The sequence below is a fragment of the Spinacia oleracea genome, chromosome 3 (genome assembly GCF_020520425.1).
Source record: "Spinacia oleracea cultivar Varoflay chromosome 3, BTI_SOV_V1, whole genome shotgun sequence".
Lineage (NCBI taxonomy): Eukaryota > Viridiplantae > Streptophyta > Magnoliopsida > Caryophyllales > Amaranthaceae > Spinacia > Spinacia oleracea.
The window spans coordinates 62,488,128-62,505,387 of record NC_079489.1 but is presented as its reverse complement, the minus strand read 5'-3'; the positions used below and the strand labels follow the sequence as shown (position 1 = coordinate 62,505,387).

Sequence of the window (17,260 nt, the reverse complement as noted above, 5' to 3'; positions counted from 1 at the left end):
GTTAGTTTATAAAATTTTGACGTCACTAATAAATGAATTAAGTCACTCATACCATTCGATTGTGTTGATGACCCTCACGATCTGCGATGTACGTGGCAGCGACAATACGTGTATATTATAAATAAAAGATAACTCACTTCGAAAGTATGTTCGTACCTTTAGCCCCCATTGATATTCATGTATCAATCAATGATCTGTTGGCGAACTTACGAAGAAATATATTGTTAAAATAAAGATGTTCGATAATTACTTCTACGTACCATGTTTAACGCCAAGAAACTTCTTGTCTTCATAGGGGTAACCAGAATGGTCGCGTCCTGCTGTCGTGACTTGCTGTCGTGGCGTCATGTTGTATCGTCGTGACCTCATGTCGTGTCGTGACCTCGTGTAACACTTCTAACGTTGGTCGCCTGCTTTACTCACGACCTTGCCAAGCGACACGTCAGTACCTGTAGACAAGACAGTACCTTGTCACCTGCATTCTAACGTCGGTCGCCTGATGTACTCATGACCTAGCCAAGCGACACGTCAATACCTGTAGACAAGACAATACTTGGCGACACGACATGATCAAACGACAAGTGGTGACGATGTTAGTACAAAAAGTAGGATAACAACGTATAGCATATATTTCAAAGTGCTTTTGAAAATTAAAACAAGCAAAGTATACTGTATAAAAAGAAAATCAAGTATACTATATGAAAATTAAATGAGATAGAGTATACTATATGCTCCCCTGTGGCGACTTCAGGACAACTACAAATTCTCCTATTTGATACTTGGACTGAAGTTAGCCACAAAATCTAGTGTTGCCGACAATTTGTTGCTGAATCTCCATTTGTCGCCTTCGTTTTTGGAGACGTCGTCGACTGATGTGGAGGTGACGTCGGACGAAACTATGTTGACGTCATGTCATTGGTGGATGACGTCACGTGTTCGCATCTGTTTTAGTGACAACAAGGACTAGAAACAATATTAGTTTAAATTAAAATCACTGGGGTTGAGTTTTATACCATACTTCTCGCGACGTCAAGTGATCAAATCGTCTCGAGATCTTATCAAGGTACGAGACAACTCATATTGTATCTTGTTTGTGGTGACATCTGCATGATGGTCCGTGACGTCTATTTTCGATGTCATCAAGCGTTGGTGTCGTTGTTGTCACGATATGCATCATCTAGGTTGAATTCGACCACTGCAACGCATCACTTCTAGCGATGACACCTGCTGATGTCGACACCTGATCTGGCGACGACATGTACCCTGACGTCATTGTAATCCCCCGTAATTTTATATATTTTGTTTATATATTTTAACGTATATTAATACATTTAAATATAATTTACGGATTTCAGAAATGAATGTGTAATTAAAATATAATTATTTTATTTCATTTTGAATAATTTTAATGATTTATGAAATCAAAATGTATTTTTGAATTTTACGTTAAAACGAATTCGAATTTCGAAATCACGTTCGATTGAAATTAGCAAGCAACCCTAACCATTTCGGATTCAATAACCTAAACCCTACTCCTAGCCCAATTGGGTAAAAGCCCAAACCAATAAAAATACTCCCTCCCCTTTTCTAATGCACGTGAACCCAAAGAAACACAAAAAAAAAAAAAAACCTCCTCTTGCTCCTTCACTGTTCACGTAACAAGCACCAAACCCTCAACACCCTCCTCCTTGCTGCCGCTGCTCACGCCGCCGGACCCACCAGCACGTCACCGGCATCCCGTCGCCACTGGTAACGCCCACCTTCTCTCTTGTCGTTCTCTTTCTCTTGTTCGTTTTCTTGATCTCCTCCTCAACCGGTTCTTGTTCTCGCACAGCACCACCACCACGCTGAGCGCTCGTGGTTCGGCAATAACCGCCGTCCTCGTCGTCCACCCTTGCACGGTAGATTCCTCCTCCTTATTTCCGTTCTCCCGTCGTGTTTTCCTTTCTTTCGTTTCCTTTTCATGGCTCTCAAACCATGCCTTGATTGTTTTGCCAGCAACACCACCTCGCCGCACCGCCGCGTGCCGCCCAGCCTTCCTCGCCGCACCGCCGCGTGCCGCCCAGCCTTCCTCGTCGCCGGCAGTTCTCCCCCTTCCCTTATTCGGTTAAACCCTTAAACCCTAGACTAATTGAATGTCTTAATTATATATATTTTTAGCTTAAATTATGATTCTTGAATTTAGATTATAAGTCTCATGGTTTAATTTGCAAATTTCAGATTTTTACACGTGCGTAATTGAATTATTAATTTTCAGATTCGTATATTATAATTTAAACAATATTATTTTATTTTCAGATTATATAAATGCATTGAAATATTAGTTTTTTGATTGATTAAAGTATGAAATTCAAGGTTTTTATGATTGTAAATCATGGTAGGTCGAGTATGGATTATTAAATTTGTTGTTTCAATGTACTAGGGACGTAGATTGACCATGGTGAAGCTTTTAAATGAATCTATAGTGCGGAAAATTTAAAGTACGATGTTTGCAAAAGTTTTCAACGAATTTCAATAACTAATTCAACAATTATGATTCTAGGAAATCAAATGTTTAAGTTTTGATATTGGGGAAAGTTCTAAATATGCTTAGGATGCAATTAGAATGCTTTATTATGGTTGTCAATGATCAGAAATTGATTGAGATTATTTATTGGTTGTTTTAGGCGGAGAATTCTCTTTAGGCGACTTTTGAAAGTGTTAAAGTGGCCTATCAGTTTGTTTACACAAGGTACGTACATACCTGTGTGCTTGGAATGTGTGCTAATTGTTGAAACCATGTGTATTATTGATGAACCTGGTTATGTTAATGTTGTTGATGAACTTAGTCGGGTTGAAACTGCATGTTTGATACTGTTGGATGAACATATTAAACCTTTATTGCATTTTGAGGATTTTAACATGTTAGTATGGAAGATTGATGCAAACATGTTTGATTGGGAACGCTAGATTGTTTAGTATATAATTCAGATCAGTTAATTGTTGTTCCCTTTTTAGCTTTTCACTACTTTATGAGGGCGGAGGACCTCATTTAGTAAGTTGAAACCTTATACCCATATTCAGGGGTTAATTAGTATTAAAGAAAAGATTGGAGTTAATTGGAATGAGTCTTGTTAGATGCCTTTGTGATCACTTACTCAATTCCAAGATAAAAACAGTTATAAATAAATGTGAGTTGCATGCCTTATGTGATTGTTGAGTCATAACAGGGTGTCAATTTGTAAATCATGTAAAGTGAAACTGAGTAGCAATAGCTTTAGACTGTGCACGTCTAAAGTGACGGACAAACAGGAGTTGGGGTTCATGGTGGTAGCCCATGGCCTTTCATTCGGACCGGATTGATCACCGCGTCCTATTTTCAGTCAAACGTTCCTCGATATCGCAGGTCACTGAGGTTACGGAGTCGCGCCCGTACCTCGCCTAGCTAGAAAACTCGGTCCATTGCCTATTTAAATTAAAATAATGTTATTGTTATAAAAAGTCTAGTCCAGTCTAGCTTAGTCTAGTTAGGTATGGTCGTTAGATTATCATGCTTTGTTTGCCCTTAATTATGTTTAATAGTATCATGTTAGGATTTTTATTGCTTTAGTATGTAGTACTCAGCTTTGCTGATTACGTGCTTGTTTGTGTGTGTTGATCATGGCTATGCCTTATTGATCCTGTGATGACCCATTTCTGGTGAGCAGTCTCTAAGGATCAATAAGCATTGCCCATCTACAGGTTTGAAGATGATGCATCATTGGGATCGGGATTAGAGAGCTTGTAGTTCTATTTGTTTAATTAAGTGATTCAATTTGTTAACTTGAATTTGAAACTTGTCGTACTATTCGTATTTCCTTATTTCAGTTAATTGTTTTGGACCTAATATGTAATAGATTAATTATGAACCCAAAAGTTAATTTTATGTTTTCCGCTGCAAAATTCTGAATAAGCCGTACGTTTTTACACGGGCGATAATACTTTGATAATTCCCTACAGTTATATTTAAAAAGAGGTTATTTTAGAAAATGGGAATTGTCGGGGTGTTACAAAGTGGTATCAGAGCTAAAGGTTTTACTGACATTTCGTGTCTACCTTTTATATCTTAGGCGCCTAACCAACTAATTAGTTATGTAAAAGTAATTTCACACTAGTGAATAAATTTAAAGTTATTAGCTAGAAATGTTTGAATTTATTTTAATATTGACTCTTGAATCGTGCTTTGAAATACGTTTTTATGCGAATAAATGTATTTCGATTCTTTTGAAATTTAAATTAATATTTCAAAAAAAAAAAAAAAAAAAAAAAAAAAAAAAAAAAAAAAAAAATTTTACTGCTGCTGCTGCTACAGTACCGTAAAAAAAAAAAAAAAAAAAAAAAAAAAAAAAAAAAAAAATTATTTAGTTATTTATCGTTTAATAATTATTCTTTTAATCAATCTAATTCTTATAAATCATTCTTGTTTATCCTTTTATGCTTCAATGTTGCATATACTATGATTATTTTGAGAGTTGGGTAGTATAGGAAAAGGCATATAGAATAGAAGCATTGTGCATGCATTATGTCAACATGATTGTAATTTCTCTACCTGCTAACTGTCGTGTCTTCCCTATGCATTGCGATTGATATATATATTCTTACTTATTGTGTATTGTGGGATCATACGGTAAGTGAGAGTACTAATTACTAACATAGAAACTATGTTTAATTGTTATAGATCACTAATCATGTCTGGCATACAAGGAAATAGAATAGGGAGCAATTCTAACCCTATTGTTCTAAGCGATGATGAAAATGAAATGGATTACGAGTCTGACATTAACAGTTACACCAGCCATGAACTTGTTTTGCGTCGAGTTTTAAGAGCAGGAGAACCTGATAGTGATGATGAAGCCCTTCGTGAATTTGATCGTGCTAGAGGGCAAACTAGAGTCGATATTTATCAAGCTGTTTTGAGACCTGAAAGCGATTCGGAGCCTGAGTTTGAGCATGAATTTGGGTTTGAGTTCGAACAAGAATTTGAGTTTGAATTCGAACATGAATTGGAGGTTGAACCTGAGTTTGAGTTTGAGCCCGAACATGAACCTGAACCTGAGCCTGAGCCTGAGGAAGCTAATCATCAACTTCAAGGTCTACGAAGATCCTCTAGGCCAAGAAAAGAAGCTTATTATTTTGATATGGATGACGATGATGAACTTAAATATGAGTTATTCACCCTAGAAGGTTATAGCGAATCAAAGGACAAGTCTGATGACGTTTCCCTTTAGCTTTGCTTACATATTTAGTTGTGTGTGAGAAAAATGTTGGACAATCCGCCCAACCATAGTTTATGTTATATCGTAGAACCTTTTTACGTCATTTTGAGAACAGGTGTGTGTTAATATTTAGGATTGTTATTGACATTCTTCTGAGGAATAAAAGCTAGATTATTGACTATCTAAAAGATCAGAGTTTTACGGGCACGCAAATGGAATGTTTTCTTCTTTTATTCTAACTTATTATTCGTGATGATTGAAGTTATTCCTTGTCTCTCAGTTGAATGTTTTGCATGATTGTTCATTTCGTGTGCATTTTGAATGTTAATGTGATATTGCATTGCTAGAGGATAATGTAAGTAAAGTTTCGAACTTGAACTAGAGCATATTAATTTCAGGTCGCGCTCTAGGATGGCCAATAATAGTGACCTAGCTGCTGCTATTCGCCTCTTGGCGGAAAAACTAACCCAGGAAAGAACTGAGCGTCCCGATTCTGCAGGGGACATGTTTGAAAGGCTTGCGAAAGTTAAGCCACCATACTTTAAGGGGCAGGCAGACCCCACCTTCCTTGAAAACTGGATCAGGGAATTTGAGAAACTATTTGGGGCGGTAAACTGTCCTGAGCATATGAAAGTAGGCCAAGCTGTCCTCTACCTGAAAGATGAGGCCGACCTTTGGTGGAGGGAAAATGGCACTAGACTAAGCGCTGCTGAGGGATTCAATTGGGATTCTTTTATTGTTGCCTTGAGGGGGAAGTTCTATCCTCCTTTTATGAGGAAGCAGAAAGCCCAGGAATTTATCAACCTTAGGATGGGGAATATGACCATCGCTGAATACTACAGTAAGTTTATAGCTTTGTCGAGGTTTGCACCTGAGGTGGTAGCTACTGAGGAACTAAAGGCTCAGAGGTTTGAACAGGGGTTAACCGATGAAATCCAACTGGGATTAGGCGGGGAAACCTTTACGTCCTTAGACATTGTGTATGGGAGAGCTGCCCATATTTATGGCCTGCAGACCAGGAGGGACAAAAAGAACATTGTTGTTGGGGATAAAAGGAAAGAGTTTAATGCTGGGGGAAGTCAGGGGAACTTCAAAAGGAATAGAAATGGAAATGGGGATGGTAATGGTAATGGCAACTTTCAGGGAAGGAATAACCAGGGGAATAACTACACCAACAAAAACCAGCCTAACAGAGTGCATCACTGTAAGATGTGCAACAACAATCACCCTGGGAAGGACTGTAAGGGGGAATTGGTGACTTGCAACTACTGTCGTAAGAAGGGGCATAGAGAGTATGAGTGCTTTACAAAGCAGAAGAGAGAGCAGAATGGTAGTGGGAGTAGTAACCAAGGGAAACCAGGGTTTAACCATTCGGGGAACCAAGGTTCGAAGCCTGCTGGGGCACCAAACAACCAGGGAAACCAAAACAAACCTGCCAATGGAAACAACAATAACATCAAGGCTCCCGGAAAGCTGTTCGTAATGAGTAGAAATGAAGCTGAACGTTCTGCAGACGTAGTTTCGGGTACTTTCTCTATCAACTCCTTACCTGTTAAAACATTGTTTGATTCAGGGGCAACATATTCTTTTATTTCGACCTCTATTGTTAAAAATTTGAAGTTAGTAGATTTTGAGGCAATTGATTCACCTGTTAGTATGCCTAATGGTGCAACAATAAGGTGTACGAAATTATTTAAGAACTTGCCTTTGAAAATAAAAGATTGCACTTTTCCATCTAATTTGATAGAATTTAGTTTGGGGGACCTAGATGTGATTCTGGGGATGGATTGGCTAAGCTTATACAAGGCCAGGATAGACTGCGAGATTCAGAAAGTAAGCCTAAAGAACCCTACTGGGAAATCAATATCATATAGACGTTTTGGGAAGTCTGGGAACTTTGGGGTGATCTCCGCATTACAAGTGAGGAAACTGGTCAATAAAGGGTGTGAACTATTTTTCTGTAGTGTCCAAGATGTGAGTAAGAAAGTTGGGGTAGAGATAGGGGATGTCCCAATCGTAAGAGAATTTGTAGATGTATTTCCGGATGAGATTCCGGGTATGCCACCGGCTAGAACCCTTGAATTTACCATAGAATTAAATCCCGGAACTGCACCTATATCCAAAGCACCTTATAGGATGGCACCCCCAGAAATGAGTGAGTTAAAAATACAATTGCAGGACTTGTTCGACAAGGGGTACATTAGGCCTAGTGCATCACCGTGGGGAGCTCCAGTATTGTTTGTCAAAAAGAAAGATGGGAGTATGCGGCTATGTATTGATTATAGGGAGTTGAACAACGTAACAATCAAAAACAAATATCCTTTGCCTAGGATAGATGACCTGTTTGACCAGTTGAACGGGGCAAGTGTATTCTCAAAGATTGATTTGCGTTCGGGATATCACCAATTGAGGGTAGCTGAAAAAGACATTCCTAAGACTGCATTTAGGACTCGTTATGGCCATTATGAGTTTACAGTAATGCCTTTTGGGTTAACCAATGCACCCGCCATCTTTATGGACCTGATGAATAGGATTTTCCATGAGTTCCTAGATAAGTTTGTGGTGGTATTCATTGATGATATTCTGATCTATTCGAGGAATGAAAAGGAACATGACGAACATTTGAGGGTTATCTTGGAGACGCTTAGGAAGAACCAGTTGTATGCAAAGTTCTCTAAGTGCGAGTTCCGTCTGGAAAAGGTAGCATTTTTGGGGCATTATGTGTCAAAGGAAGGAGTCTCTGTGGATCCTGCCAAGATTCAAGCTGTGAGTGAGTGGCCTACCCCGAAGAATGTGTCTGATATTCGGAGTTTCTTAGGTCTAGCTGGGTATTATAGGAGATTTGTGAGAGATTTCTCAAAGATAGCAAGACCCATAACCAACTTGATGAAGAAAGAATCAAAATTTGAGTGGAGCGAAAAATGTGAGGAAGCCTTCCAAATTCTCAAAGAGCGTTTAACCTCAGCACCTGTTTTAACCTTGCCTGATGGGAATGAAGGGTTTGAGGTGTATAGTGATGCGTCGAAGAATGGGTTGGGGTGTGTATTACAGCAAAATGGGAAGGTGATTGCGTATGCGTCGCGTCAATTAAAACCATATGAGGCTAATTACCCTACCCACGATCTAGAGCTAGCTGCGATTGTTTTCGCTTTGAAAATTTGGAGACATTACCTCTATGGGGCAACATGTAAGATCTTCACAGACCACAAAAGCCTAAGATACATTTTCACCCAGAAAGATCTCAACATGAGACAAAGAAGATGGTTAGAGTTGATCAAAGACTATGATTTGAACATCCAGTACCATGAGGGGAAAGCAAACGTAGTTGCCGATGCATTGAGTAGAAAATCTAGCCATAGTATGAATGTCTTGGTAGTGCCTGAAGAGTTGTGTCGAGACATGCAGAGACTTAGCCTGGAAATAGTAAACCCTGGGGAAACCAAAGCAAAACTGAGCGCATTATCATTGGGGTTGTCTATATTCGAGGAGATTAGAGAAAGTCAAGCCGGGGATGAGTGCCTAGAGAGAATCAAAGAAAAGATGGGTCAAGGGAAAGAAGTAGATTTCAAGATTCATGAGGATGGTAGTTTGAGGTTCAAAGGGAGATGGTGTGTACCACAGAAGTGTGAAGAACTCAAGAGACGTCTTATGGATGAGGGGCATAATACTCCATATTCTGTGCACCCTGGGGGTGACAAATTGTACAAAGACCTGAAACAAATCTATTGGTGGCCTAATATGAAACGGGAAGTTGCTGAGTTTGTGTCTAGATGCCTAACCTGTCAGAAAGTCAAAATAGACCACAAAAGACCCATGGGGAAAGTTCAACCTTTAGAAGTGCCTGGATGGAAGTGGGATTCCATTTCTATGGATTTTGTTACTGCCTTGCCTAGATCAAAGAACGGAAATGATACCATTTGGGTGATTGTGGATCGTCTAACAAAATCAGCCGTGTTTATTCCGATTAAAGAGACTTGGAAAAAGAAACAGCTTGCAAGGACATACATTAAGCATGTAGTGAGGTTGCATGGGGTCCCAACCGATATTATCTCAGACCGTGATTCAAGATTCCTCTCGAAATTTTGGCAAAAGGTCCAGTTGAACCTTGGGACAACTTTGAAAATGAGCACTGCTTTCCACCCTGCAACCGATGGTCAGACTGAGAGAACAAACCAGACTATGGAAGATATGTTGAGGGCTTGTGCGATTGACTTTAAGGGTAGTTGGGAAGACCATCTAGACTTGATCGAATTCTCATACAACAATAGCTACCATGCAAGCATTAAGATGGCACCTTTTGAGGCACTATATGGGAGAAAATGTAGAAGTCCCACCTGCTGGAATGATTTCAGTGAAAATATAATCTTGGGAACGGAATTCATTGAGGAGACTGTCAAGAATGTAAAAATGATTCAGGCTAGAATTCAAGCTGCCCAGGATAGGCAAAAGAGTTATGCTGATCTGAAAAGAAGAGATGATGAATTTGCAGTAGGTGATAAAGTGTTCTTGAAAGTATCACCAACCAAGGGTGTGATGAGATTCGGGAAAAAGGGGAAGCTAAGTGCCAAGTATGTAGGCCCATATGAGATTCTGCAACGAATAGGGAAAGTAGCTTACAAGTTAGCCTTGCCAATGGAGTTCGAAAAGATGCACGACGTGTTTCACATTTCCCAACTAAAGCGCTATATCCCTGATGAGCGTCATATCTTAGAGCCTGAGAGAATCCAGATCGATAGTAGCCTCACATACGAAGAAAGGCCTGTGAAAATCCTTGATAGAAAAGTGCGTAGTACACGCAATAAGGACGTCAGCATAGTGAAAGTGCTTTGGTCAAACCACGAGTACGAAGAGGCAACGTGGGAAGCCGAAGCTGAAATGAAGATCAAGTATCCAGAGTTATTTCCTGAGGTGAGTTACGAGGGCGTAACTCGTTTTCTTTAAGGGGGGTAGAATGCGATAGAAATTCGCGCTTTTTACCTATTTTTATGGTATTTTTATGCATTTTATGCTTATTTTTAGCCACTTCTACATGTTGATGCAAGTAAATAGATTCTCCGCATAAGAAAATGTGTTCTTGAATATTGCAAGTAACTCTGTGTTGGCAAAAGAGTGAACAAGAGTGGCACAAAGTGCTTCTACAATAAGAATAAGTTGAAAAGTTTGGAAAGATATGTGAATTTTCGTGTCAAGTTTCGGGACGAAACTTCTTTTAAGAGGGGTAGATTGTAATCCCCCGTAATTTTATATATTTTGTTTATATATTTTAACGTATATTAATACATTTAAATATAATTTACGGATTTCAGAAATGAATGTGTAATTAAAATATAATTATTTTATTTCATTTTGAATAATTTTAATGATTTATGAAATCAAAATGTATTTTTGAATTTTACGTTAAAACGAATTCGAATTTCGAAATCACGTTCGATTGAAATTAGCAAGCAACCCTAACCATTTCGGATTCAATAACCTAAACCCTACTCCTAGCCCAATTGGGTAAAAGCCCAAACCAATAAAAATACTCCCTCCCCTTTTCTAATGCACGTGAACCCAAAGAAACACAAAAAAAAAAAAAAACCTCCTCTTGCTCCTTCACTGTTCACGTAACAAGCACCAAACCCTCAACACCCTCCTCCTTGCTGCCGCTGCTCACGCCGCCGGACCCACCAGCACGTCACCGGCATCCCGTCGCCACTGGTAACGCCCACCTTCTCTCTTGTCGTTCTCTTTCTCTTGTTCGTTTTCTTGATCTCCTCCTCAACCGGTTCTTGTTCTCGCACAGCACCACCACCACGCTGAGCGCTCGTGGTTCGGCAATAACCGCCGTCCTCGTCGTCCACCCTTGCACGGTAGATTCCTCCTCCTTATTTCCGTTCTCCCGTCGTGTTTTCCTTTCTTTCGTTTCCTTTTCATGGCTCTCAAACCATGCCTTGATTGTTTTGCCAGCAACACCACCTCGCCGCACCGCCGCGTGCCGCCCAGCCTTCCTCGCCGCACCGCCGCGTGCCGCCCAGCCTTCCTCGTCGCCGGCAGTTCTCCCCCTTCCCTTATTCGGTTAAACCCTTAAACCCTAGACTAATTGAATGTCTTAATTATATATATTTTTAGCTTAAATTATGATTCTTGAATTTAGATTATAAGTCTCATGGTTTAATTTGCAAATTTCAGATTTTTACACGTGCGTAATTGAATTATTAATTTTCAGATTCGTATATTATAATTTAAACAATATTATTTTATTTTCAGATTATATAAATGCATTGAAATATTAGTTTTTTGATTGATTAAAGTATGAAATTCAAGGTTTTTATGATTGTAAATCATGGTAGGTCGAGTATGGATTATTAAATTTGTTGTTTCAATGTACTAGGGACGTAGATTGACCATGGTGAAGCTTTTAAATGAATCTATAGTGCGGAAAATTTAAAGTACGATGTTTGCAAAAGTTTTCAACGAATTTCAATAACTAATTCAACAATTATGATTCTAGGAAATCAAATGTTTAAGTTTTGATATTGGGGAAAGTTCTAAATATGCTTAGGATGCAATTAGAATGCTTTATTATGGTTGTCAATGATCAGAAATTGATTGAGATTATTTATTGGTTGTTTTAGGCGGAGAATTCTCTTTAGGCGACTTTTGAAAGTGTTAAAGTGGCCTATCAGTTTGTTTACACAAGGTACGTACATACCTGTGTGCTTGGAATGTGTGCTAATTGTTGAAACCATGTGTATTATTGATGAACCTGGTTATGTTAATGTTGTTGATGAACTTAGTCGGGTTGAAACTGCATGTTTGATACTGTTGGATGAACATATTAAACCTTTATTGCATTTTGAGGATTTTAACATGTTAGTATGGAAGATTGATGCAAACATGTTTGATTGGGAACGCTAGATTGTTTAGTATATAATTCAGATCAGTTAATTGTTGTTCCCTTTTTAGCTTTTCACTACTTTATGAGGGCGGAGGACCTCATTTAGTAAGTTGAAACCTTATACCCATATTCAGGGGTTAATTAGTATTAAAGAAAAGATTGGAGTTAATTGGAATGAGTCTTGTTAGATGCCTTTGTGATCACTTACTCAATTCCAAGATAAAAACAGTTATAAATAAATGTGAGTTGCATGCCTTATGTGATTGTTGAGTCATAACAGGGTGTCAATTTGTAAATCATGTAAAGTGAAACTGAGTAGCAATAGCTTTAGACTGTGCACGTCTAAAGTGACGGACAAACAGGAGTTGGGGTTCATGGTGGTAGCCCATGGCCTTTCATTCGGACCGGATTGATCACCGCGTCCTATTTTCAGTCAAACGTTCCTCGATATCGCAGGTCACTGAGGTTACGGAGTCGCGCCCGTACCTCGCCTAGCTAGAAAACTCGGTCCATTGCCTATTTAAATTAAAATAATGTTATTGTTATAAAAAGTCTAGTCCAGTCTAGCTTAGTCTAGTTAGGTATGGTCGTTAGATTATCATGCTTTGTTTGCCCTTAATTATGTTTAATAGTATCATGTTAGGATTTTTATTGCTTTAGTATGTAGTACTCAGCTTTGCTGATTACGTGCTTGTTTGTGTGTGTTGATCATGGCTATGCCTTATTGATCCTGTGATGACCCATTTCTGGTGAGCAGTCTCTAAGGATCAATAAGCATTGCCCATCTACAGGTTTGAAGATGATGCATCATTGGGATCGGGATTAGAGAGCTTGTAGTTCTATTTGTTTAATTAAGTGATTCAATTTGTTAACTTGAATTTGAAACTTGTCGTACTATTCGTATTTCCTTATTTCAGTTAATTGTTTTGGACCTAATATGTAATAGATTAATTATGAACCCAAAAGTTAATTTTATGTTTTCCGCTGCAAAATTCTGAATAAGCCGTACGTTTTTACACGGGCGATAATACTTTGATAATTCCCTACAGTTATATTTAAAAAGAGGTTATTTTAGAAAATGGGAATTGTCGGGGTGTTACAGTCATACCATATTCCATCGACCAACGAGCCTGGCGACGACACCTGACCTGCTGACGACACTTGACCCGTCGACGACGCCTGGCCGTCGACGAAACCTGATCCGTCGGCGACACCTGACCCGTCGGCGACACCTGACCCGTCGACGACGCCTGACCCGTCGACGACACCTAACCTGTCGCCGACACCTGACCCGCCGACGACACTTGACCCGCGACGACACCTGACCCGTCGACGACACCTGTCATGTCGACGACATGTGCCCTGACGCAGCTCCATCTCATGGTGGCGACACAGTATGACAACAATCCCTCGCCTGGCGGTAACTTTATTGGTGAGCCCAAGTGGGTCGAATATTGTGTTTGGGAGGATATTTGTGGATATGTGTTTGAAGATAAATCTAGCCATCTCCCCACAGACGGCGCCAAACTGTTTATGCCAAATTTCGTATGGACGACCTTTGGTTGGGACATAGACGACTAGATAAAATAAAGTATGCAAATGACAGGAAATAAATGACAGAAAATAAAGAGAGACAAGACAAGAGATGGTGACGCGGAAAACCCGAAAGGGATAAAAACCGCGGGTGGCAATGAGTCCACCAATCCACTATGTTATCGGCATAAATAGCCTAGGTGAGTACAAGTACAATGTATATTTGCGTGTATATAAATATGGCTAATGGCAATGCTTAAGTAGAATGTAATATAGGATCATAAGTGGATGAGGATTATCGGAGAAGGTGATTGGTAATGGGCGACTGATGTTTCCAAGGTTTGTTTCATGGCGGATGATACCTCGTGGAAGGATATGTATTATGAGAAAGTGCATTATTTGAGAGATAGATCAGGTTCATATCATTAGGAGAATGGTCTTTTGTTGAGGTTAGTATAGATAGACGTGGGTAATGATAATTGGGTGTGTAATGGAATGTCTATATGGAAATTAGGAGAGGTAGGTTTATTATCTTCAGTTGCTGCTAGGCTATAGGTATCGTGGGGGAATTGCAATAGTTGGTTTAGCTCTTGGGATATATTTTGGCGGAGGAAGTAGACAGCAGTAGTAAAGGTTCTGTCGTAGCCTTTTTCTTCCTAGAGTCTTACTTGGTGAGGCTATTTATACAGAAGTGTAGGTCAGATAAATGTGTTAGCAACTGCCTCCATGATCTTTTCAACTGCCTCCATGATCTCCTCAAATAATTCCTTGATATTCTCTAACTGCTTTGACCTTGACTCAGCCACAACGACTCCCTAAAAGTAGGAGTTAACTGGTACGATCTGATTCACGTTGACCCGTTCATGCCGTCGACCTCACGTCATACAAAACGACCCATAACACATACATATATCTTTTGTTAAAAGGAACAGAATAAAAATGTTTTTTTGTCTTTAGTGTCATAGGGTATGGGGTTTAGGGTTTAGGGTTTAGGGTTTAGGGTTAAGGGTTTAGGGTTTGTTCCTGGACATTGGTTTTAGGGTTTAGGGTTTAGGGTTTAGGGTTTGTTCCTGGATATTGGTATTTCTTCAACAATCTCTAGGTTTAGTTTGTTTGGAACAGAGGAAGTTCAGCAATCTCCATTTATTTTTTGGAACAGAGGAACTATGTACTTGATGTATTCGTATAAGTCTTCTTTCACACGTAGGCCGTATACGTAGGCCGTATAAATTACCAAACACTCTATTTTATGGGGGGTTTTTTCAAGATCAATGAGAGTGTCCACGTAAGATATTACTATTATCTTACAAAATCATTATTATATTATTTTAAATTACATAAAAAGATGAAAATAATAATTAGAATATCCCGTAAGAAAGATAAAGGTAAAGAATATCCCGTAACAAAGATAAAGGTAAAGAATATCCCGTAAGAAAGATAAAGGTAAAGAATATCCCGTAACAAAGATAAAGGTAAAGAATATCCCGTAAGAAAGATAAAGGTAAAGAATAGATAAAGATTGTGTAATTCAAATGTAGTATATCTCAATATCTCTATGGGATCAAACAAATACACTTACATCGCTTTTTGATACAGATCATTATTAAATTATTATAACAAATCATTTTTAGTAATTATCTCTATACATATTGCCATTAGCAAGAAGTGAGTCGAGAGTAAAGACCTAAGACGCTAAGATGGAACAATTAAAGCAACATTGTTTTTAAATTGTTCCGAGTGTATGTATACGGGGTAAGTGCTGAGTATTTAATACAAGATAAGACAATAAATCAATTTCTGTTATGGGACTAAATAAAACATGATGCGAAAAAACAAGAGGGAGTATATACTAATAAAAAGTATATGAGTGCGTTATGCATAAACGTTTTTAATATTATGAATATATTTATACTCCATCTTTAATTGTGACCTATTTTAACCTTCTATCTAGATATAATTTATCACACACCTAAATGTATATGATGATGTATTAAGATTTATTTTTATCTAGTTGTTACTAGTTGTTACTTTTTAGTCGAGACTTATTCATTCGCATTATTGTGAAATCGGCGTACTTGTTAACAACGGGAAAACTCTAATAATGAAACCACGTCACACAAAGTCTTACAACACATTAACATACGTCATGGTTGCTTAATCATAATCAATACATATAAATCAGTTTACTAAAAACCATCAAAATAATTTTCATTTATTAAGTATGATGTTTTACTCATACTTAATACATGTAAACCACTAGTTTTACAAATGAAAGGTGTTGTTAAACAAAAGGTGTTGTTAACCAAAAGGTGTTGCTAAACAAAAGGATCCATGGCAATTGCAAAGTAAAGTTGCAAATCATATCAATTTCAAGTTGTATGCGTCGCCATAGAACATCAACTGAACCCCGTCTTCCGATTGTAGTCCAAAATATTTAATTGGTGCAAAACACCAATAGGGGTGAACTAGGTTGACTTTTTAGATCTTTAACCAAAAACCAAAATATGTTTTGCAAAAGAGGTGCATCCCATTCAATCCACCCTCACCAAGCCTATCAATCTTGTTCGAGACATGCAAACAACGTACACCAATTCTGAATACCTGCCCCACGTATCGTGAGGTTCTTGTCTAGCTGGTAAAATTTCCGGAACATCTTAACCATGGCAGGCTGCACACCAAGTAGGATAGCCCAATCGTAAAATACAGTCCAAAGAGGTGCGTTGAACGCGGCTTTCACAAACCAACCTGGATACCAATCCACCATGGCCCTCACGAAAAAGGTACACATGTGAGTATTTACATTCAAGCCCTGAACCTAATTAAACATTATACATATATGAGATAAGTTAAGTGTTTAAGTATGTAGCAAACGACAATTTAAAGGTAAGTGTAGCAAACGATAATCTTAAAATATATTACTGCGAATTAATTTCCAACCATTTAAACATTTAAACAAGTTTTGTTTCCACCCATTAAATATCCCACAGAATAACAAATAAACAAAATCACTTTACGTTTGAGAAATTAACATCACATCCACGAACCAAATTAACACAAAAACCCAACTTTAATACCCATTAATAAACCACACAAAAAAATTACCTTCATTCGAATATTATACCCACCCCTCTAAAATAAACCTTAATTCGCCTAAACCAATGATGGAATTAAACTAATGTTACTATTATTCCACCAAAACAACTTATTAATTGTCGTATACAGAATTTAATTAGACATGCATGCAACCACACAAATCAAAATTTCAATTAAAAATTTAGGAGAAATGGGTTTTAGTAGTTCTTACAAGGCCTCGTACCACCAAGGTCTGTCCGTCGTGGAGGTTCAGTTGGCAAGTCAACAGACCCGATGGAACCACCGACCCATTGAGGGGGTAAACAGCAATTTGATTTGCATTAGCACCCAATCGCCTTGCATACTCCCCGTAAACTAGATTAAAAGGATCAGTTGGAAACAACATGTAGATCACTCCTGTGTCACCTTCCTCCTCACTCATCAGCTTGATTTTAATGGGCCACGGTGGCAGGGGAGGTACCTGAGTTGGGGGATGCGGAGTAAGTGGCGACCATGGCGTCAGAGGTGGTGGGCCCTGATT

The 17,260-nt window shown here is 38.6% G+C and overlaps 2 long non-coding RNA genes across 2 annotated transcripts; both read left to right on the top strand.

The window, feature by feature from the left end:
• Positions 1 to 1,455: 1,455 nt before the first annotated feature.
• LOC130470367 (uncharacterized) lies at positions 1,456 to 3,897 on the top strand. The gene is made up of 5 exons (XR_008930567.1): positions 1,456 to 1,749; positions 1,835 to 1,901; positions 1,999 to 2,106; positions 2,667 to 2,731; positions 3,687 to 3,897. It is a non-coding gene; the product is annotated as an uncharacterized lncRNA (long non-coding RNA).
• Positions 3,898 to 10,607: 6,710 nt separating this feature from the next.
• Positions 10,608 to 13,073, top strand: LOC130470366 (uncharacterized). The gene is made up of 5 exons (XR_008930566.1): positions 10,608 to 10,934; positions 11,020 to 11,086; positions 11,184 to 11,291; positions 11,852 to 11,916; positions 12,872 to 13,073. It is a non-coding gene; the product is annotated as an uncharacterized lncRNA (long non-coding RNA).
• Positions 13,074 to 17,260: the final 4,187 nt, after the last annotated feature.